General features: G+C 42.3%; 1 long non-coding RNA gene across 1 annotated transcript in view; it reads left to right on the plus strand.

Moving 5' to 3' along the window:
- LOC126063073 (uncharacterized) overlaps nucleotides 1-22,231 on the plus strand; it is a 58,404-nt gene that overhangs the window by 7,957 nt on the left and 28,216 nt on the right. The window contains exon 2 of the long non-coding RNA XR_007514203.1: nucleotides 14,122-14,264. This is a non-coding gene — a long non-coding RNA (uncharacterized LOC126063073). The remainder of the gene's footprint in view (nucleotides 1-14,121; nucleotides 14,265-22,231) is intronic.

Genomic DNA, 22,231 nt, shown 5'->3' on the forward strand with positions numbered 1-22,231 from the left:
GAATGGGTTACAGCCATATTTTCATAAATTAAATATTTTCCCCTATGAGTTCAATTGCCATTTTCCCCAGCGTTTCCTAATACAGTGCACTGGATTTTTTTTTTCCTAAATTCCCTGTCTTACTGAAAATGAGGAAGGAGAATTCCTCTTGAAGTGATGCTATTATTTCTCATCTCCCCAGAAAAAAGAGAATTGAGGGAGACTACCTCTTCCCCTCATCTTCAAATACAGATTCCACTCCACTGCGTGTGACTCTGGCTGTGTTTGAGGCACCGAGCTGATGGACTGGGACCAAGTGTACAGAGAGAGAGAGGAGGTCCGAACTACCACTGCCAGAGCCAGAGCCATGATCTTAAAACAATAAAAGGGCAAAAAGTTAGTACCCATCCAAAAGAAAACCCGTTGCCGTTGAGTGGATTCCAACTCATAGTGACCCTGTAGGACAGAGTAGAACTGCCCCCTAGGGTTTCCAAGGAGTGGTTGGTGGATTCAAACTGCCAACCTTTTGGTGAGCAGCCAAATGCTTAACCACTGTGCCACCAGGGCACCAAAAGTTAGTCCAGTTACTATAAAATTCTATTCACATAAAAAAAGAAGCCTTTGATTTATGGGTGTCTTTGCACACAGGGTTCACACTGAACATACCACAACTTCAGGAAGGATTAGATCTTTCCAGAGGGGGCTGGTTCGGAAGCTCCATCCAGGCACTGGCCAGGCTCTGCAGGGCGGCTCTCAGCCTGTGTGCACTTCCTGCCCCAGCTCTGCTAGAGGACAGACAACATGGCAGCTAAGACACCTCGTGGCCAGCTGTAGAAAATTTTGTATGCATTTTGGGCTGAACAATGCATATAAAATTTGACTAATTGTAGTTTCAAATCCGCTTTTTGTTTCAAAACACAACTTGAAGGAGATGATGAGAGGACATCTGATGGAAAGGTTTTTTTTTTTTTTTTTTTTTTCCCTGGGATTCAGTGGTATTGCTGAGACTGTCAGGTAGTCACTCACAGTAAACATTGGTATGCAAGGCTCAGTTTTTCTTATACGTATTCCTAAGGTCTGCATGCGCTGCTTGTGCTGAAAGTCACAAAGCAATCATCCAGGATGCCATTGTTCCACTTTGATAAACTATTCACTCTGCGGATCCTGGCCTGCCAGATCCCGTCAGGAGATGTTAAGGCAGGCAGGAGTGAGAAGCTCGCTGCAATTAAACTGATTCCTGATGTTTTTGAAAGACCTCAGTCTATACAAAGGTAGGTAGGTAGGTAGGTAGGTAAGTAGATAGGCAGATGATAGAGAGAGAGAGAGAGAGATAGACAGACAGACAGACAGACAGACAGACAGACAGACAGACAGATAGATAGATAGATAGATAGATGATAGATAGATAGATAGATGGGTGATAGGTAATTGATAGATAGATGATAGATAGACAGATAGATGATAGACAGATGACAGATAGATAGATGATAGATAGATAGATAGATAGATAGATAGATAGATAGATAGATAGATAGATAGATAGATAGATAGATAGATAGATAGATAGATAGATAGATAGATAGATAGATAGATGATAAAAAAAAATGCAACCTGTTGCCATCAACTCAATTCCCATAGATAGATCATAATATATAATAATATAATAGTAATAATAACAACAACAACAGAATTGGGGTATTTTCCAAGTTATTTTTTAAAATTCCCAACAAAGAACCTCTCCTGTGCAACCTGGCCAAGACTGAGGGTGTGATGTGGCCTCTCCAGTTGCTTTCCTTCCAAAAAACAGACCAGGGTGGTGACCACGGCTCTCCCCCACCCAGCCCTACCAGTTCTTACCCCCAGAGGAAGCCAATCATGAGGAAATTATGAAAGCACGGTTAATTTTTGTCCTCTTCAGTTTAAGGAAAGGCATAAGAGCTATGCAGCATAGTTAAAGGAAGAAAGGGAGCACAGCCCAGCATAAAACAGGGAGAGAGCAGGCCTGCTGGGTCTGGAATCCCCTGTTCAATCAGGCATGCACTCATTCAGGGCGCACACCCAGCACACCCATGCCAGCAGGGTGATGCCCACCGGGGCTTTGGAGGCCGAGCCACAGTCCTTCCCCTGAGAGACTCACAGACCAGGGGAGAGAACAGACATTGGCTGTGAATGTAGAAACCAAGAAGTTATCTTTGTATTTTTCAAGGGTGATTTAACCTCTTAAGTTTAACCATGTTTATTGTTAGATGTCTTAGCTATCTAGTGCTGCTATAACTGAAATACCACAAGTGTATGGCTTTAACGAACAGAAATTTATTTTCTCACAGTTTAGGAGGCTAGAAGTCCAAATTCAGGGCATGGGCTCTAGGAAAGCTTTCTGTCTTTGTCTGCTCTGGGGAAAGGTCCTTGTCTCTGTCCAAATTCTGTTCCTTGGGGACCTCCACGTGGTGTGGCATCTATCTTTCCACCATTTGTGCTTGCTTGCTTCCTTAATTTACTTTTATATCTCAAAGGAGATTGACTTAAGACACACGTCCTACACTAATACTGTCTCATTAACATAATAAAGACAACTCTTTCCCGAATGGGATTATAACCACAGGTATGTTTTTCGGTGCCGTTGAGTCTGTTCCGACCCATAGAGGCCCTATGTACCACAGAGCGAAACACTGCCTGGTCCTGCGCCATCCTTACAATCGTTGTTATGCTTCAGCTCATTGTTGCAGCCACTGTGTCAATCCACCTCGTTGAGGGTCTTCCTCTTTTTGGCTGACCCTGTTCTTTGCCAAGCATGATGTCCCTCTCCAGGGACTGATCCCTCCTGACAATAGGTCCGAAGTATGTAAGACACAGTCTCTCCATCCTTGCCTCTGAGGAGCATTCTAGCTGCACTTCCTCCAAGACAGGTTTGTTCATTCTTTTGGCAGTCCATTCAGTATTCTTCACCAACACCGCAATTCAAAGGCGTCAGTTTTTCTTCGGTCTTCCTTATTCATTGTCCAGCTTTCACATGCATATGATGCAATTGAAAACACTATGGCTTGGGTCAGGTGCACCTTAGTCTTCAAGGTGACATCTTTGTTTTTCAACATTTTAAAGAGGTCCCTTGCAGCAGATTTACCCAATGCAATACGTCTTTTGATTTCTTGACTGCTGCTTCCACGGCTGTTGATTGTGGATCCAAGTAAAATGAAATCTTTGACAACTTCATTCTTTTCTCCATTTACCCACAGGTATAGGGGTTAGGATTTACGTATCTTTAGGGGTCACAATTCAATTCATAACAGAGGACAATAAAGCCTTTTGAAAATGGAAGGAAGTTGTGCTGTTGCTGGGAGCCAGATCCCAGTCAAGTGGCTCTAGGAGTTTCCAAGAAGGGGTGGTGCCCAGGGTGGTGGCTCTAATGAGGGAAAGCGTGTGGGACAGCGGGTAGGACCTATCAAACTGATCTCAGACCATTTACCAGAAACTATCTGGGGAGGAAGTAGCCACTCATTCATTCCACAGGTGTTCTTTGAGAGTTGCTTGTGTGCCAAAACCTGAGTTAAATGCTAGAGATTTTTTTTTTTAGAGATGTTCCTTGGATTTATCTCACCTCAGTTGTGAATCTCTATTTTACATTGCACCCTGTCTTACAGCAAATGTGCTCTGAGTTGTTCAAGGGACTTGTACATGATTTCATTTTTTTTTTAGACCAATTAGAATGGTAACTTTTTTTTTTCTATTAAATACTCATCCATGACTAATCTGATTCTTGCAGGGTGTTTCAATAAAGTTTCTTATAGAAACATAAAGGTTTTGTATTAAGGTCATTTGACCAGTAATTAATTCACTCTGTGGAGTCAAAAGCTGTGGATAAGAAATTAATAAATACCTTGAGAAAATAAGAGCTACCACTTCCATTGCATGACAATGTCCAGACACTGTTCTAGCACCTACACATAAGGATATTCTGAACTGCTTTTCATATTAAATTAAAATATAAAATGACCTGTGGTAGTATAATTAAATCTAGTAACACATGTTTTCTCCTGGAGCTAGTTAGATTGAAAGAAAAGAGACCTGAGACTTATTGAGGAAAACGCAGGTAACATTCTGAGGTGTCAGCTAGCATTCTAGAAGACTCATTCCCATTAGTAAATTGGGAAGCCCAGGTGTTATCGACTGAATTATGTCCTCCAAAAATATGTTGTAAATCCTAATCTCCAAACCTGTGGTTGTAATCCCATTTGGGAATGGGTTGTCTGTGTTACATCAATGATGCTGGATTAGTGTAGGGTATATCTTGAGCCAATCTCTTGTTGTTGTTGTTGTTAGGTGCTGTCGAGTCGGTTCTGACTCATAGCGACCCTATGACAACAGAACAAAACACTGCCCGGTCCTGAGCCATCCTTACAATGGTTATGTCAAATATGCTGGATTAGTGTAGGGTATGTCTTGAGCCAATCTCTTACCAAATATGAAAGAGTCAGGTTAGGCAAGCACATGCGGGGAAGATAGATTCCAAGCTACATGGAGATCTCCAGAGAACCAGAAAACAGAAGCTGAAGAGACAAAGACATTCTCCCAGAGCTGACAGAGAGAGAAAGCCTTCTCCTAGAGCCAGCACACTGAATTCAGACTTCTAGCCTCCTAAACTGTGAGAAAATAAATTTCTGTTTGTTAAAGTCATCTACTTGTGCTATTTCTGATATAGCGGTGGCAGATGACTAAGACACGAGGAGAACAGGTCCACGACAAATTTAGCTTCTTGGCATAGAGACCATTTAGTGGGAATTACACCCAAACTTAACCAAGTAAAAAAATGTTTGTAAAAATTAGAGTTTCCCATTCAAGCATGCTTTAAATTATTGGAGTGACAAAAGACTTTCCTCAAAGGCAATGTTAAAGTATGTGAGACCACAGGAGAAAAGCTTAGGATCCTGCCTGGAGAGAGTTTCGAGATCTATAAGATAAAATCAAAAAGCTATAAAGTTGTAAGAGATAGCTCACAATCAGCAACCTTCTTTACATATTTTCTCACTGCTGAGAAATCTCAGAAATTGCGTTAAATATGGGCCCTGATCATTCGGCATGCACGGTAGGGTTTTGGTTTTGATGACGAGTTCCAAGTGCAAGGACAGATAGTATTTTGGCTTGGTGGTCAGTTCTGAACAAGGCTCTGAACTGGTTTGTTCCAGTTCGAACTCCTGCTGAGAGTTTGCATTTCCACCCAGGTTTACTGAGTCAGAATCTACATATTTAACAAGATCCTTATGTACAATAGATTTTGAGAATCGCACTCTACAAGTGGCTCTCAGAACTGGTCCCTAACCAACAGCATTAGTATCACCTGGGAACTTCTTAGAAATGCAAATTCTCAGCAGGGGTTTGAACCTGAAGGACTAGATTTGATGTCTTGCTTTTGACTGCTTCTTATAATGCTGTCTTAGGACCCTCACCATGGTCTCCCTGGCTTGCCTACTGTCTTTGTCAAGCCTAGATGCAGGCAAAAGAGGTTTTATAGCCCTTACAGTTTTATAAACTAGAGATAGGTAGATAAATAGACACATAAACACACAGATGACAGATGAGAGATAGATACATAGATATATACATAGGTACTTTTTTTTTACATAGATAAATACACAAATAGCTAGCTGCCCCCCAGTTGGCTCCAATTCAGGGTGACCTTACATACAACAGAAGGAAACACTACCCCATCCTGCATCATTCTCATAATTGGTGGAGAGTTTGAGTCCATTGTTGAGGCTATTGTGCCAATCCATCTCACCAAGGGTCTCTCTCAAACCCTTCCTGGCCCTCTACTTCAACAAACTTGGTGTCGTTCTCCTGTAATTAAAAATCCTTCCTGATATCCAAAGCAAGTGAGTTAGACAAAGTTCTGTTGTACTCCATTGACTAATTTTCAGAAGGAGATCACCTGGCCTTTCTTCCCAGACTGTCTTAGTCCAGAAGCTTCACTGGAGCCTGTTTACCACGCATGACCCTGCTGGTATTTGAAATACCGGTGACATATCTTCCAGCATCACAGCAACATGCAAGCCACCACAGTACGATAAACTGACAAACAGGTGGTAGATACAAACTAGTCACCTCCTTTATCAGCCATTACTTCTCTAAAGTTTAAAAAACCTTAGACTTTTATTCATCTTCTTGTCATTTTAGTTTCTTTATCTGGACTCTTCTTAAGTTTTTATCTTGCCTTGGTTTTTTGGGGGCATTCGTCACTGTTGGGAGTGAAGACACCCTAGTTGCCTTCCCACTAGGAGAGACTGAGAGCCAGCACCGAGGGTTTCCCAGCTCTCCACACAATGGCTCTTCCATAGCTCTCTCAGAGCGCACATCACGGGTTGGCCCTTGTTTTCCCAATGGAATAGGAGGTGTTGAGGCCTCTGCTCCCCAGGGGCATGGCCTCTTGCTCTCTGTACAAACTATAACTCATTCTCCTCCAGTCTCTGAGAGGTAAGACCCCATAGCCAATGCCCTAACAGAGGGGGAAGGTAGAGATAGAAGAAGAGAGCAACTCATCAGCTTCTCAGTTCCAGCTTGGGGGTCTGTCTTAGTCATCTAGTGCTTCTGTAACAGAAATACCACAAGTGGATGGCTTCAACAAACAGAAGTTTATTCTCTCACAGTCTAGTGGGCTACTAGTCCAAATTCAGGGCATCTGCTCCAGGACAAGCCTTTCTCTCTCTGTCAGCTCTTGGGGAACATCCTTATCATCAATTTTCCCTGGTCAAAGAGCTTCTCAGAGCAGGAATCTCGGTTCCAAACGGAGCACTATTCTCCTGGAGCTGACACCCTGAATTTGGACTTCTAGCCTACTACATTGTGAGAGAATAAACTTCTGTTTTTTAAAATCACCCACTTGTGGTATTTCTGTTATGTTGTTGTTAGGTGCCGTCGAGTCGGTTCTGACTCATAGCAATCCTATGCACAACAGAACAAAACACTGCCCGGTCCTGAGCCATCCTTACAATCGTTGTTATGCTTGAGCTCATTGTTGCAGCCACTGTGTCAACCCACCTCATCGGGGGTCTTCCTCTTTTCAGCTGACCCTGTACTCCTCCAAGAATGATGTCCTTCTCCAGGGACCGATCCCTCCTGACAACATGTCCAGAGCATGTAAGACGCAGTCTTGCCATCCTTGCCTCTAAGGAGCATTCTGGCAGCACTTCTTCCAAGACAGATTTGTTCGTTCTTTTGGCAGTCCATGGTATATTCAATGTTCTCCACCAACACCACAATTCAAAGGCGTCAACTCTTCTTTGGTCTTCCTTATTCATTGTCCAGCTCTCACATGCATATGATGTGATTGAAAATACCATGGCTTGGGTCAGGTGCACCTTAGTCTTCAGGGTGACATCTTCGCTCTTCAACACTTTGAAGAGGTCCTTTGCAGCAGATTTACCCAATGCAATGCGTCTTTTGGTTTCTTGACTGCTGCTTCCATGGCTGTTGATTATGGACCCAAGTAAAATGAAACCCTTGACAACTTCAGTCCTTTCTCCGTTTATCATGATGTTGCAGTCCATACTGAAGGCTATGGTCTTTGATCTTCATTAGTAAGTGCTTCAGGTCCTCTTTACTTTCAGCACTAAATGACTATCACAGCAAAAACCGCTTTAAAACAAGGACATTTCAAAACCTCAAACTTTAATCCAAAAACTTTTAACCCCGTAAACTTTCAGTCCAAGAAAATGAACACTATATCACAAAGAAATTTGATCTATGAGCTCAGACGCTCCTGACAATTGTGATTGCTGCTGTGTAAGGAAATAGACACCGAGATTGTTGCTGTGAAAGAGGTGGAATGAAGAACATCTTCTGAATGCGTGCAAAGAAGAGAAGTCACACTAAATGGTTGTTAGCTGAGGATATACGATCCCTTTAAGGAAAAAGAGATTTCTGTAGCCTTTGTTCTATGTTCTTGATAAATGCCTATTGTTTAAAAATGAACCACTTCCAATTCCAAAGTGATCAGTCGTGAATTGTCTGTGGGGGTGGGGACCATTGGCTTATCATGGGGCTTGGAGGCGTAGGGCTGATTAAGAAATGCCTGATTTCTTTTTTTTTTTCTTCTCTTGATTGGACAATAATGTGTCCCAAGGAGCCACATGGAATCTTCTAGAACATCTCACACCTGGTCCAGTGATGAGAGGGGAGGAGTAAGTAGAGGGGAGGGAGAAAGGCAGATGGGGGAGATGAGGGTGAATCTGTAACCAATAAGGGTGCAGGACTCACAATGGGAAACACAGAGCAACTGAAACTAATGCTGACAGATGTCAGCAGGGAGAGTCCAGACCTGTGATTATTGGTGCTGTGGGTGCCCTCAGGCATCACCCAGGTGCAGGTGAAGGCAGGGCATGCAAAGACAACCTCCAGAGAGAGTCTCTGGAAAGCCCCCAAAAGCACATGGAGCTGGAATGGCGGGGTCTGTTTTGCTGAGCTTAAACAAAACACCTAAGGCCTGTCAGCCTTCGCATTAGAAACCCTGCAAGCCTCCTTTCAGAGGCTCCGACTTCTCCACATTCTTCTGGGCAGGGACGGGAGCCCTCCTCCAACCTGAAAAAGAACAGTGCTTCTTAGAACCTGTAGGGGGATGTGCAATGATAAGATATACTGTATAACAACATACAAATCTTCAGTGAGATTTGGGTTTCTGATGGGCACAAAAGTGCACGGTGCCTATCTAGATGGTGAGCTGGCTAAAGAATCCATGAGCAAGTAGTTTAGGTTCTTAAGGAGTTTTCACACCTTCAATATTAAACTATTGATAATATTAAAAAATATATGTATTAGGACTTTGTTATTCCACAGACATGATTCATATCATTAAAAAAAGCATTGTTGGGTAAGTATTCTAGAGTTCAGTCATCTACCTTTGGTCCACTTTTATTTTTGATAATTAACTTGTTATATGCCAATACCATTTCAGGGCCTCTGTAACTGATGTGTTGGCAACCCTGATGGCGTAGTAGTTAAGAGCTACAGCTGCTAACCAAAGGTCAGAAGTTCATATTCACCAGATGCTCCTTGGAAACCCTATGGGGCAGTTCTACTCTGTCCTTTAGGGTTGCTATGAGTCGGAATCAACTCGACGGCAATGGGTTTGTTTTTTGTTTTTGGTAACTGATGTAAGGAACCCTGGTGGTGCAATGGTTAAGCATTCAGCTGCTAGCCAAAAGGTTGGTGGTTGGAACCCTCCAGCTGCTCTGCAGGAGAAAGATGTGGCAGTCTGTTTCTATAAAGATTACAGACTTGGAAACCCTGTGGCGCAGCTCTACTCTATCATATTGGGTCCCTCTGAGTCGAAATCAACTTAACGGCAATTAGTTTGGTTTGTTCTGTAACTAATGTTTTACTGATACCTTTTTCTTTTCATTGGAGTCCCTGGGTGGTACAAATTGTTAACAGGTTCAGCTGCTAACCAAAAGGTTGGAAGTTGGAGTTCACCCAGAAGTGCCTCAGAAGAAAGGCCTGGTGATCTACTTCAGAAAAATAAGTCACTGAAAATCCTAAGGAGCACAGTTCTGACACACCTGGGGTCTCCGTGAGTCACAGTAGACCAGGCGGCAGCTGGTGTTTATTCTTTTCACTGAGACATTTTACACAGAGTGTACTCAGTTGCTCTTGGCTGATTTGTGGTTTGACTAATGAGAAAATTAGGAAATACTCACCTAAGATGATTTGGAAAACTTGGTGGCATAGTGATTTAGAGCTATGGTTGCTAACCAAAAGGTCAGCAGTTCGAATCCACCAGCTGCTGCTTGGAAACCCCATGAGGCAGTTCTACTCTGTCTTATAGGGTCACTGTGAGTCGGAATTAACTCGACGATAGTAGTAAGATGATTTTGGAAACTGAGCTTGTGGATGTGCCTGGGAAGATGCTCTGGGCCTTGGACACTACAATTCAGGTTACCAACTGCCTCTTCTCAAACTAACAAAAAATACAAAAGAAGCCGCACCAATGCTGATATGAGCATCCAAGAGTCTGGCCCTTTGCAGCCTGCCACTTTCACCATATCTACCATGTCCTTTGATACGTGGTCTCTTTTCTCATCTCAAATACACCAACACTGAATTGCTCAATGTTCCTGCATACACCCATACCTGACACCACACCTTTGCACATACTGTCCCTCAGCCCAAAATGTTCTCACCTTTCTTCTGTCCACCTGGCAAAGACCATGACCACGCATTAAGCCATCAAAAAAAAAACAGATCAAACTTCATCTCCTCTGTCTTTTCTTGCTCTTCCAAGCAAATTTAAAATGAAATAAAGTCTTGGCAGGTAAGTTGGAACTTCTGTTTGGAAACAACAGATAATACCCGAAGGAAGTATTGCTACGGTTGGGTTCCACCCTCTACTTCCCTTTCAATGAACAGCCACACAGTTTATAGGCTCCACTGACCTGTGTCTCGAGAATGGATGTGAACCCAAGACCGCATCTGAGGCAGGGCACATCTGTTGTGCACAGGGAGCTGTAACACTAAACAAAGAGCTAGAATGGCACGTGCAGCCCAGGGAACCAGGGAGACACTGGAAGCTCAGTCTGAAAATCATGGTTCCCCCCGGCTGAAGACACACTGCACCACCAGCGACCTGCATCCCCTGTTGCCTCTGTCACTGTCACATTTTTCTCACCCTGCTAGATCCTCCCCAAGGGCAAGCACAACCCTTCTCATTGTCTCTGTCTGGGTTCATTTGCTTCTTGTCTACATCAATCAGGGTTCAACCAGAAAACAGAACCAGTAGGAGATACATATTTAGAGATTTATTCCAAGGAATTGGTTTGTGTGATTGTGCGTTGGCTAAGCAAGCCTGAAATCTGTAGGCAGGCAAGCAGGAGGGGCAGGGTAGAATTCTCAGCATGGGCTGAAGTTTCCGTCCATACACAGAATTTCCTCTTCCTCAAGGAAGGCTTGGTCCTGCTCTGAAGGCCTTTAGCTGGTTGGATCTGACCCAACCAGATGATCGAGGGCAATCTTCCTACTTAAAGTGCATCTGTTATCAACAAAATGCCTTCCCAGGACCCCCTAGGTTAGTGTTGGATTGAATAACTGGGGACAGTAGCCCTGCCACATTGACAGATAGAGCTGATCCTCACACCATTCCACAGAATAGTACCCTCTGCTGTCTGAATCTGTGGGTGAGCAACAGGAAACTTGGGATGAGGAATGCCACGTCTTAATCAGAATAACAACAAAATCAGTGCACACTTTTGACTTTTCATAGGTCTCTACTTGAGCCCATTTTTCTAGAGATGAGACAAAAATTGGTGACAAGACATCCCATAGCTAGGCTGGTTGAGTCTGAGAGCTTTAGGCACAGACGCTGGCAGCTAAGCTACACTCAAGTCCTGAAGGGTCTGAGAGCAAACTGTGGGTGGAATTTAAGAGACCAAGAGTCCAGCTCTGGGCCACTGAGTGTATGGTCATGGCAAGGAACTTCAATCCTCTGCCTCAGTTTCCCTGTCTATACAATGAGAATGAAAATACTTCTTCCTCTGAGCCATTCAGGGATACTTGAAAGATTAAGATTCATATAAACTTCATATTTTTTTTACACCAAGATAAAGAACAGAAGAGAATAAACACATGAGAAAGAGCTGGTTTCAAGGAAAAAGAGGGCACAATCCCTCCCACAGCCCAGAACTTGGCACTGCCTGAGCTACCTGTAAAAAAATCTAGTTACCATCTAGTCGACTCCAACTCATGGTGACCCATGTGTCAGAGTAGAACTGTGCTCCGTAGGAGTTTCAGTGCTTGTTCTTTAGAAGTAGATCAACGGGCCTTTTTTCCGAGGCACCTCTGGGTGGACTTGAACCTCCAACCTTTCAGTTAGCAGATGAACACATTAACCATTTGCACTACCAGGGACTCCAAGCTACCTATATGGTCTTGGAAAACCCCTTCTCACCACCGCCCGCCCCCTACCCTCAGGTTAAAACCTACCTTCTCCCAAACAGGCCTTCATGTCCCAGATGGGCACTAGTGTTTATCTTTTGCCCTCAAGCCCATCACCTGTGCTCCAATTAGGGCACCTCTTACTGTGTCAAATTAGTTGGTCTACCAGGCTTTCTCCCACTATTCCATTAACTCCTTTAAGGGAATGAAACCAAACCATACCCACTGCCATTGAGTCAATCCCAACTCATAGCCACCCTACAGGACAGAGTAGAACTGCCCCATAGTTTCCAAGGAGCCCCTGGTGGATTCAAACAGCCAACGTTTTGGTTAGCAGGTGTAGCACTTAACCACTACGCCACAGGGTTTCCTCTTTAAGGGGAGAGTTCAATAATTGATCTTTTTACCTACTGCATCCATCATGCTACTTAGAACTAGTAGTCAATTCACAAATATGCTGAATAAATGAATGAATGATGAACTGAAGTAAACTCCCCTCTTTAAGGTTGTGTGTGAATATGCATGCATGTGTGTGTATATGTGCTTGTGTGCACATATGCACACACACAAGTGTACTCAGACACTGTAATTTGGTTTGCTGCTTCTCAGTCAAAGCTCACAAGGAGTGCTAACTGGAGTCCCTCTTGGCGAGTAAGGCTTTCCCTCTCTGCTCCCAGGGGCCTCCCAAATGTGCGCATGACTCGCGTGGTAGTTATGCACCATAAACACCTGTGCACACTTGGCAGTCCAAACCCAAGCTCACTCACTGCAGTGTGTGTAATATGGAAACACAGTGCAAATGAATTGGGAAAAAGGAAGGAAAGAAAGTTATTAGTCAGATATGCCGGGATAAACAACTGAATAAAGTTGATAAGAAGCTAAAAACCCTAAAGGAAACAAATAAAAGGAAGTCTTCTCTGAGCCTCTGAACTGTGTGGTGACATCAGTCCAGATAAACGCAGATGAAAATGAATTACTAGGTCTCAGCGTCACCAGCCGGCGCTCAACTTCCAAGGGGCTGGGATTCACTTGCACAGCTTTGCCTGTTATCTTGCTCACGTCTCCTGGAGGAGTTGTTCAGTTGAATGGAAACTAGGAAAATGCAAAGTTCTGTGCTTTGAGAACATGTGAGGAGGAAGGTCAGATATACTGCTAATCCTCGGTTTTGATTATTTGACGTCCACATGGTGCCAAAATTTAGGCTTGAACGCTGATGAAAATGTTGGGCCACAAATTATGATTCCACACACCTCGGAAGCATTTCCCAAGGAGGATTTTTCCACTTGCCTTTCCTGGAAATCTTGCACAGAAACCCAATCCCTGCCTTTAAACTCTGTCCTCCAGGGAGGGCAGAAGGTACTTCCTTTTAACCCTAGGACTGGGAAAAGGTCATGTGTTCAGGAGAAGGGCTGCTTCCTACCCATGTCCACCTGGGACACCAGGGCTGTTTGGGAAGGGGTGGGCTTTAACCTGAGGTGGAGGATGAGAAAGGGTTTTCCAAGACCATAGAGGTAGCCCTGAGTCCCTGGGTGGTACAAATGGTCAATGTTTTCGGCAGCTAACTGAAAGGTTGGAGGTTCAAGTCCACTCGGAGTTGCTTCAGAAGAAAGACCAGACAATCTTCTTCTAAAGAACCTGTTTAGTTCCATGTCAGAATCATGGTTGACCTGGTCTTGGTCTGCCAGTACATTGTGGAGCTAAACCCAGGTCACAAATCATGCACTAAACCATCTGTCTTAACTTTATAATGTTACAACTGTGGCTCTGTGGTTTAAATGCCAGAAGTCATAGTGAAGACAGATGACCACTGAAGGAGTAATTGGGAAGTGAGGGGCTTCCCTGCAGAGTACCATCCTCAGCCCACTTGGTATAGATATATCCTTCAGGTGAAGGGTGACCAGACTCGATGCTATGGTGCAGGTTTTTTATTTAAAACAAAATACAGGTGCCGAGCTTTTATTCCAAGTGAAAAGTTGACCTGTTTTTCCCATGCATACGACTGTCAATTTTCTTTCACTGATGATAAGCGTGTCACACCAGAAAAAAGCCAGAGGGGTGGACGCTATTGTTCCTCAATAATGGGAACAGCAAGCCTGGTGGGAGCTGTCTCCAGCCTCCCAGGACCTGCAGGTGAACCAGCAATCAGTTCATTTCAAAGACCATAAGAGTCCTCACTTTAATCTTCTCTTCCGTGTAGTTTTTATTATCTCTCACTTTCTTCGACCCTAGTTGTCTAAGGAGGCTGGGCCTGGCTACAGCAAAACCTAACCATCACATCATGCCTCATCTCTGTCCAACCATGACAACAGCCCGAATTCTGTCATCAAAGCCGGATACGGGGGGCTCCCCGTGATGGCACTGAGCCAAAAAGGGTAAGAGTGCACCTCTGTCTCCTTTCAATTATGTTTAAGGAGTACTTTTAACCTACAGTGTACCACAATGGCTAAGGGTTATACAATCTTAGGCAAGGTAGTTATTGCTCTAAGGCATTTTTCTTACTAAAAAATAGGAATAATAACACCCCACATGTAGTGTAATCGCAATGAGTGAAGGACATAATATTTATAAATGTTCAGCACAGTGTGTGCACATGACAAACGCTCAGCGGGATTTAACAAGTCAAGAGTAAGGATATGCTTCCATATTTTAAAATTCTGATCATCATATATTAATAAGTGCCATTGGGATGACCCAGCCATTTTAAAAAATACACATTGTAGCATTCAATTATTACATATAAAAATAACGATTTTCCTGAGGGTCACATGTGGCTGAAAGTCTGTACACATGATGCTAAGTTGTGCACAGAATTTCTAGTCTCCTGATGCTGCTGGAATAGAAACACCACAAGTGGGTGGCTTTAAAAAACAGAAATTTATTTTCTTACAACTTTGGAGGTGTAAAGTCCAGATCAGGGTGTTGGCCATGTTGATTATTTCCTTGTCAGTAGTCCAGGCATGCCTTAGTTCCTTGGCTTGCAGACAATCCTCACTTGGCATCTGTCTTCCTCCATTTGCATTCTTGCTTGTCGCTGTGTCTATGCTGCTCTCTATATGTAACTCAGAAGTGATTAGATCTAGGACCCAGCCTACACTGGTATAACCTCATTAGATTGCATTAGGGAAGACGATCACATTACTTTAGTTTATATTACGTCCACAAGTTTACAGTTTAGGATTCCAACACATATTCTGGGGGGACAAAATTTAATCTGTAGTAGTCTGTCTTCTCAATGTTAACTTGAAGTTTTGTGAAGCTTCCCATGGTTGTAGAGATTTCTTCACCTTGGCACATTCTGCCTCAAATGGGCACAGAGCCTGTCCATGGCCCTCCTCCACCATCTGCCCATCTGCCCCTCATCCTTCTTGTGATCTCCATTCTCTGAACCACCGTGTTCATTCCCCATGCCTGTGCTTGGGTGCATTATCTTCCATAGACTTAGCCCACCTCTAATTAAAATAGGAAGTTTCTGAAATTTTAGTATATATTCTATCCCCTTCTAGACAGTAATCACATGAGGTCAGAAGCTTTGCCTTTTCTTTTAAGGCATATGTCTTGAGTTTCATGAAAAGCACATAGCAGCTATAGCTGCTAACCAATAGGTCAGCAGTTCGAATCCATCAGGCGCTCCTTAGAAACCCTTTGGTGCAGTTCTACTCTGTCCTATAGGGTCGCTATGAGTCATAATAAACTCAAAGGCAGTGGGTTTGGTTTTTTTCATTTTGGATGAGAAAACATCCAGTTAACATGCAGACTGAGCCGACCTCGAAAGACCCCGAAACACAGAAATCCTGGATGAAAAATCACCCCCCTCATCCCCCGACATCTAGGTCAATTGACTTAACATAGTTCATAAAGAAAATGTTCTACATCCCACCCTGGTAAGTAGTGCCTAGGGTCTTAAAAGCTTGAGAGTGGCCACCTAAGATGCATCTATTGGTCCCATCACATTCAGAGCAAAGGAGGGTAAGTAAAACCGGGGACACAAGGAAAATATTAGCCCAAAGGACTAAAGGACCACATGGGCCAGAGCCTCCACCAGTCTGAGCCCAGGAGAATTAGATGGTGCCTGGCTACAACCACCAACTGCTCTGACAGGGATCACAACAGACAGCTCCAGACAGAGGCGGAGAAAAATTTAGAACAAAATTCAAATTAATGAAAAAGACCACACTTACTGGTCTGACAGAGACCGGAGGAACCCCCAAGATTATGGCCCCTGGATATCTGCTAACTCAGAACGGAAACCACTCCTGAGGCCCACTTTTCAGACAAAGATTAGACAGACCTATAAAACAAACAGTAGCACATGTGAAGAACATGCTTCTTAGTTCAATTAAATATACGAGACCAAATGGGCAACCTCTGTTCAAAAGCAAAATGAGAAGGCAGTAAGGGACAGGAACTGGATGTGTGGATACAGGGAACCCAGAGTAGAAAGGGGGAGTGTGCTGTCACATTGTGAAGCTGCAAACAATGTCACAAAACAATATGTGTATAAATTTTTGAATGAGAAATTAACTTGAGTTGTAAAGTTTCACCTAAAGCCAAATGCAACTACAATTCCAAGCAGGAGAAGAAGGAATATTCCCAGGAGCCTGAAACAAAGATAGGACTTAAAGCCAAGGCAATGAGTGGAAACCATAGCCACTGAAGTCTACAGATGTAAGTGACATGGACACAGGTGGACACGGGCTCAGAGATGGCTGGGGCACAATGGGCAAACCCTCGGTCCCTCTGAGCCAAAAGTGGACCACGGTTCTTTGCAACAGCCATGGGGGCTAAAGAGCTGCCTTACCAGTGGAGATCACAAAAGTTCCCCACACCCACCCCTTCACTCCTGGAATTATCAAGGGACCCTTCCCTTACTTGGGGCTCTCAGTGGGAAAAGCATCCCCCCTGGAAGAGAGTAAACCTCAATCTGTCCACATGTAGGTGTGGGGTCTGTTGGGTCTGAACTGACACCACCCACCTCTTATAAGAATCTCAAATGAGAAATGAAGATAAAAAATGATCTTGAACCAGTAAAACTACAAAGAGCCTGGAAGACTCAAATGCAAAATTGTAGTGGAAGAAGGCTCCACTGCCCAGAGCACTCAGAACCCTACATAAAGCAACCCTCTTTGAAGGCAAGACCACAGGCAGATGTAACCACGAGAGAGGACGAGAAGAGAAAATGCATGCCTTCAAAACTGACAAAGAGTATGAAAGAAGCACCATGTTAACTTTATTAAGTAACCCCACCTAAACTCCTGAACCAACTCAACAAATCAAGAGATACTCTCCATCCCATTCTAAAAGCATGGTGGTTGACATCGGGGGCATGTCAGATGCCCACTCGTTTTGACGGTCCTCTTTAAATGCCTGTATCATTTGCTTCCCACCTGTTGTATGTTTGTGAGTCAAGTCAGTTGATTAACTTCTAAACTAGTTAAATATTAGTATACTTATTATTTGATGGCATGATTTAATTAACCATCATGCAGAAAGTAAAATAGGAATATAAAAAGAAAGGCAGAGATGTTTCTATAAAAACTAAGATGACTTAAAAAAAATGAAAGGGAATGGCTATAGGAAAAAAAAAATAAAACCTGTTGTTGTTTTGTAAAAGATAACAGTGAGAAAAGAAAGATCACCTACAAAACAAGTTAGCCTGACTGCAAACTTATCACCAGCACTGTGGATATTAAAAAAACATGGAATAATATCTTTATAGTATATTACAGTACTAAGGGAAAATGAAATGTCAATTTAGAATTCAAGGAGAAACCAAACTATCATCCCAGATTGAAATAAAAATTAAGAAACATTCAAAGACTGAAAGAAGATATGACTCATAGACCCTCAATGAAAGATCTCCTAAAGGATATACTTCAGTAAGAAAAAAATGACCCTCTAAGCAAGAAGTAAGAGGCAAACAGCAATGGAGAGCAAAGAAATTGTTAAACAGTAAATCTTATTATGGGTTTCAAAATAACGAGAGCCTGAAATGCTAGACGGTGCTAGCATATTAAACGGTGCTAGCATATTAAACGGTTGACTGTGGATGGGAGATCGGGGAGGGGAGATTGGAACCGAGACTTTCTGGGGTCCTTGTATTGATCAGAAGATTAATAAAGATGTTGATTACCTTTACCCAACGTATAGTTAGACCAGTAGAGGGAAAAAAGGAAGTAAATTCTATCAATTTAGTAGAAGGCAGAAAGATGGAGGTGTGAATCAACCACAGGCATGGCAAATAGAAAACAAAATAATAGTTTGTGACTCAGAGCTAAGCAATGGTTTCTTAAGTCATATAAAGAAATAATAATAAAATAAAATAATTTATAAATTTAACATTAAAATTTAAAATCCTGCTTATCAAGACCCACTGTAAAAAAAATTAATAGACAAGTCACGGACTGAAAGAAATTATTTGAAAAGTATATACCTGACAAAAGACAAAAAAAAAGTTGCCGTCAAGTTAATTCTGACTCACAGCAGCTCTATAGGACAGGGTTGAACTGCCCCATAGGGTTCCACGGAACAGCTAGTACATTCAAACGGCAGCTGTAGCTCTTAGCCGCTCCACTACCAGGACTCTAACAAAAGAAAATAACAAAACACAGGTACAAATGATACGTAAAGGAATCCTACAATTCTTTAATAAAAAGATAATTAACTCAATTAAAACAGAAAAGAAAATTGAATATTCACTTTACGAAAGAAGATAAGCTAATACTCAATGCTGTTGTTGTTAGGTGCCGTCGAGTCGGTTCCGACTCATAGCGACCCTATGCACAACAGAACGAAACACTGCCCAGACCTGCGTCATCCTTACGATCATTGTTATGCTTGAGCCCGTTGTAGCCTCTGTGTCAATCCACCTCATTGAGTCTTCCTCTGACCCTGTACTTTACCAAGCATGATGTCCTTCCCCGGGGACTGATCTCTCCTGACAACATGCCCAAAGTATGTAAGACACAGTCTCACCATCCTTGCTTCTAAGGAGCATCCTGGCTGTACTTCCTCCAAAACAGATTTGTTCATTCTTTTGGCAGTCCATGGCATACTCAATATTCTTTGCCAACACCACAATTCAAAGGTGTCAATTCTTCTTCGGTCTTCCTTATTCATTGTTCAGCATTCACATATATATGATGTGATTGAAAATACCACGGCTTGGGTCAGGTGCACCTTAGTCTTCAAGGTGATACCTTTGCTTTTCAACACTTTAAAGAGGTCTTTTGCAGCTGATTCTCCCAAAGCAATGTGCCTTTTGATTTCTTGACTGCTGTTTCCATGGCTGTTGATCATGGATCCAAGTAAAATGAAATCCTTGACAACTTCAATCTTTTCTCGGTTTATCAAGATGCTGCTTATTGGTCCAGTTGTGAGGATTTTTGTTTTCTTTATGTTGAGGTGTAATCCATACTGAAGGCTGTGGTCTTTGATCTTCATTAGTAAGTGCTCTACGTCCTCTTCACTTTCAGCAAGCAAGGTTGTGTCATCTGCATAACGCAGGTTGTTAGTGAGTCTCCCTCCAATCCTGATGCCCATTCTTCTTCATACAGTACAACTTCTAAGATTATTTGTTCAGCATAGAGATAGAACACGTATGGTGAAAGGACACACATCTTTCGTGACTTTAAACCATTCAGTATCCCCTTGTTCTGTCCGAACAACTGCCTCTTGATCTATGTAAAGGCTCCTCATGAGCACAATTAAGTGTTCCAGAATTCCCATTCTTTGCAATGTTATCTGCAATTTGTTATGATCCACACAGTTGAATGTCTCTGCATAGCCAATAAAACACAAATAAATATCCTTCTGGTAGTCTCTGCTTTCAGCCAGGATCCATCTGACATCAGCAACGATATCCCTGGTTCCACGTCCTCTTCTGAATCCGGTCTGAATTTCTGGCAGTTCCCTGTCAATATACTGCTGCAGCCACTTTTGAATGACCTTCCGCAAAATTTTGCTTGTGTGTGATAGTAATGATGTTGTTCAATAATTTCCACATTCAGTTGGATCACCTTTCTTGGGAACAGGCATAAATATGGATCTCTTCCAGTCAGTTGGCCATGAAGCTGTCTTCCATATTTATTGGCATAGAAAAGTTAGCACTTCCAGCACTGCATCCATTTGTTGAAACATCTCAGTTGATACTCTGTCAATTCCTGGATCCTTGTTTTTTGCCAGTGTCTTCAGTGCTTCTTGGACTTCTTCCTCCAGTACCATCAGTTTCTCATCATATGCTACCTCTTAAAATGGTTGCATGTCAACTAATTCTTTTTAGTGTAATGACTCTGTGTATTCCTTCCATCTTCTTTTGATGCATCCTTCATCGTTTAATATTTTCCCCGTAGAATCCTTCACTATTGCTACTCGAGGCTTGAATTTTTTCTTCAGTTCTTTCAGCTTGAGAAATGCTGAGCGTGTTCTTCCCTTTTGGTTTTCTATCTCCAGGTCTTTGCATGTATCATTGTAACAGTTTACTTTGTCTTCTCGTGCCGCCCTTTGAAACCTTCTGTTCAGTTCTTTTACTTCATCATTTCTTCCTTTTGCTTTAGCTGCTCAGCATTTGAGAGCAAGTTTCAGAGTCTTCTCTGACATCCATCTTGGTCTTTTCTTTCTTTCCCATGACCCCTTGCTTTCTTCGTGTATGATGTCCTTGATGTCATTCCACAACTCACGTGGTCTTTGGTCACTAGTGTTCAACACATCAAATCTATTCTTGAGATAGTCTCTAAATTCAGGTGGGATATACTCAAGGGCATATTTTGGCTCTCATGGACTTGCTCTGATTTCTTCAGTTTTAGCTTGAACTTGCATGGGAGCATTTGATGGTCTGTTCCACAGTCAGCCCCTGGCCTTGTCCTGACTGATGATATTGAGCTTTTCCATCGTCTCTTTCCACAGAGGTAGTCTATTTGTTTCCCGTGTGTGCCATCTGGCACGGTCCATGTGTATAGTCACCATTTATGTTGGTGAAAGAAGGTATTTGCAATGAAGAAGTCGTTGGTCTTGCAAAATTCTATCATTCGGTCTCCATCATTGTTTCTAACACCAAGGCCATATTTTCCAACTACTAACCCTTCTTTGTTTTTTCCAGTTTTCACATTCCAATCACCAGTAATTATCAATGCATCCTGATTGGATGTTCAATCAACTTCAGGCTGCAGAAGCAGATAAAAATCTTCAATTTCTTCATCTTTGGCCTTAGTGGTTGGTGAGTAAATTTGGTGAGTTAAATAGTTGTATTAACTGGTCTTCCTTGTAGACACATGGATATTATCCTATCACTGACAGAGTTGTACATTAGGACAGATATTGAAATGTTCTTCAAGGAAGAAGGACCCAGCAGTCTACTTCTGAAAAGAATTAGCGAATGAAAACCTTATGAATACTCAATAAACACAAGAAAGCGTGTTCAACAACATTAGCCATCAGAGAAATGAAAATTCAATGGACAATGTCACTACACACCTATTAAAATAAATAAGACTAAAAAGATGGACAACACCAAATATAGGGGAGAATTTGAAGCACTTAGAATTCTTAAACATTCTTGGTGGAAATGTAAAATAGTACAACTACTTTGTGGTAAAAAATGGTAGTATTTTTAAATGTGAAATACACACTTACCCTATAACCCAGCAATTCCACTCCTAGGTATTTATTCAAAAGAAATGAAAATATATGTCCACGAAGGCCTTGTATGCAAACCTTCATAGCAGATTTATTCACCATAGCCAAAACCTGGAAATAGCCCATGTCGATTGATAGAAGAATGGGTAAACAAACAGTGGTGCATTCATATAAGGGAATATTGCTTAGCAATGGAAAAGGAATGAGCTCCTGCAATGACATCAACCAATCTCAAAACCACTGAGCTAAGTGTAAGAAGTCATACACAAATGAATACATACCATATGATTCCATTTTACATGAAGTCCTAAATTAGGTAAAATGGATTATGATGGAAAAATAAAACACATGGTAAAAAAACAGTGGTTGCCTCTGGGAAATGAAGACAAGGATTGACGGAGAAGGTACACAACAGAAATTTATGGACTGATGGCAATGGTCTGTCTTTTTAGAGGTTGGGGTTTCACGGTTGTATTCCCTTGTCAAAACACAAAGAAAGTTCACTAAAATTTGGATATTTTATTATATATAACATTTACCTCTGTCTTGGTTATCTAGTACTGCTATAACAGAAATACCACAAGTGGATGGCTTTAACAAAGAGAAGTTCATTCTCTCACAGACCAGTAGGCTAGAAGCCCAAATTCAGAGCATCAGTTCCAGGAGAAGCCTTTCTCTCTCTGTTGACTCTGAAAGAAGGTCTTTGCCA

Source organism: Elephas maximus, chromosome 2, assembly GCF_024166365.1.
Source record: "Elephas maximus indicus isolate mEleMax1 chromosome 2, mEleMax1 primary haplotype, whole genome shotgun sequence".
NCBI classification, from domain to species: domain Eukaryota; kingdom Metazoa; phylum Chordata; class Mammalia; order Proboscidea; family Elephantidae; genus Elephas; species Elephas maximus.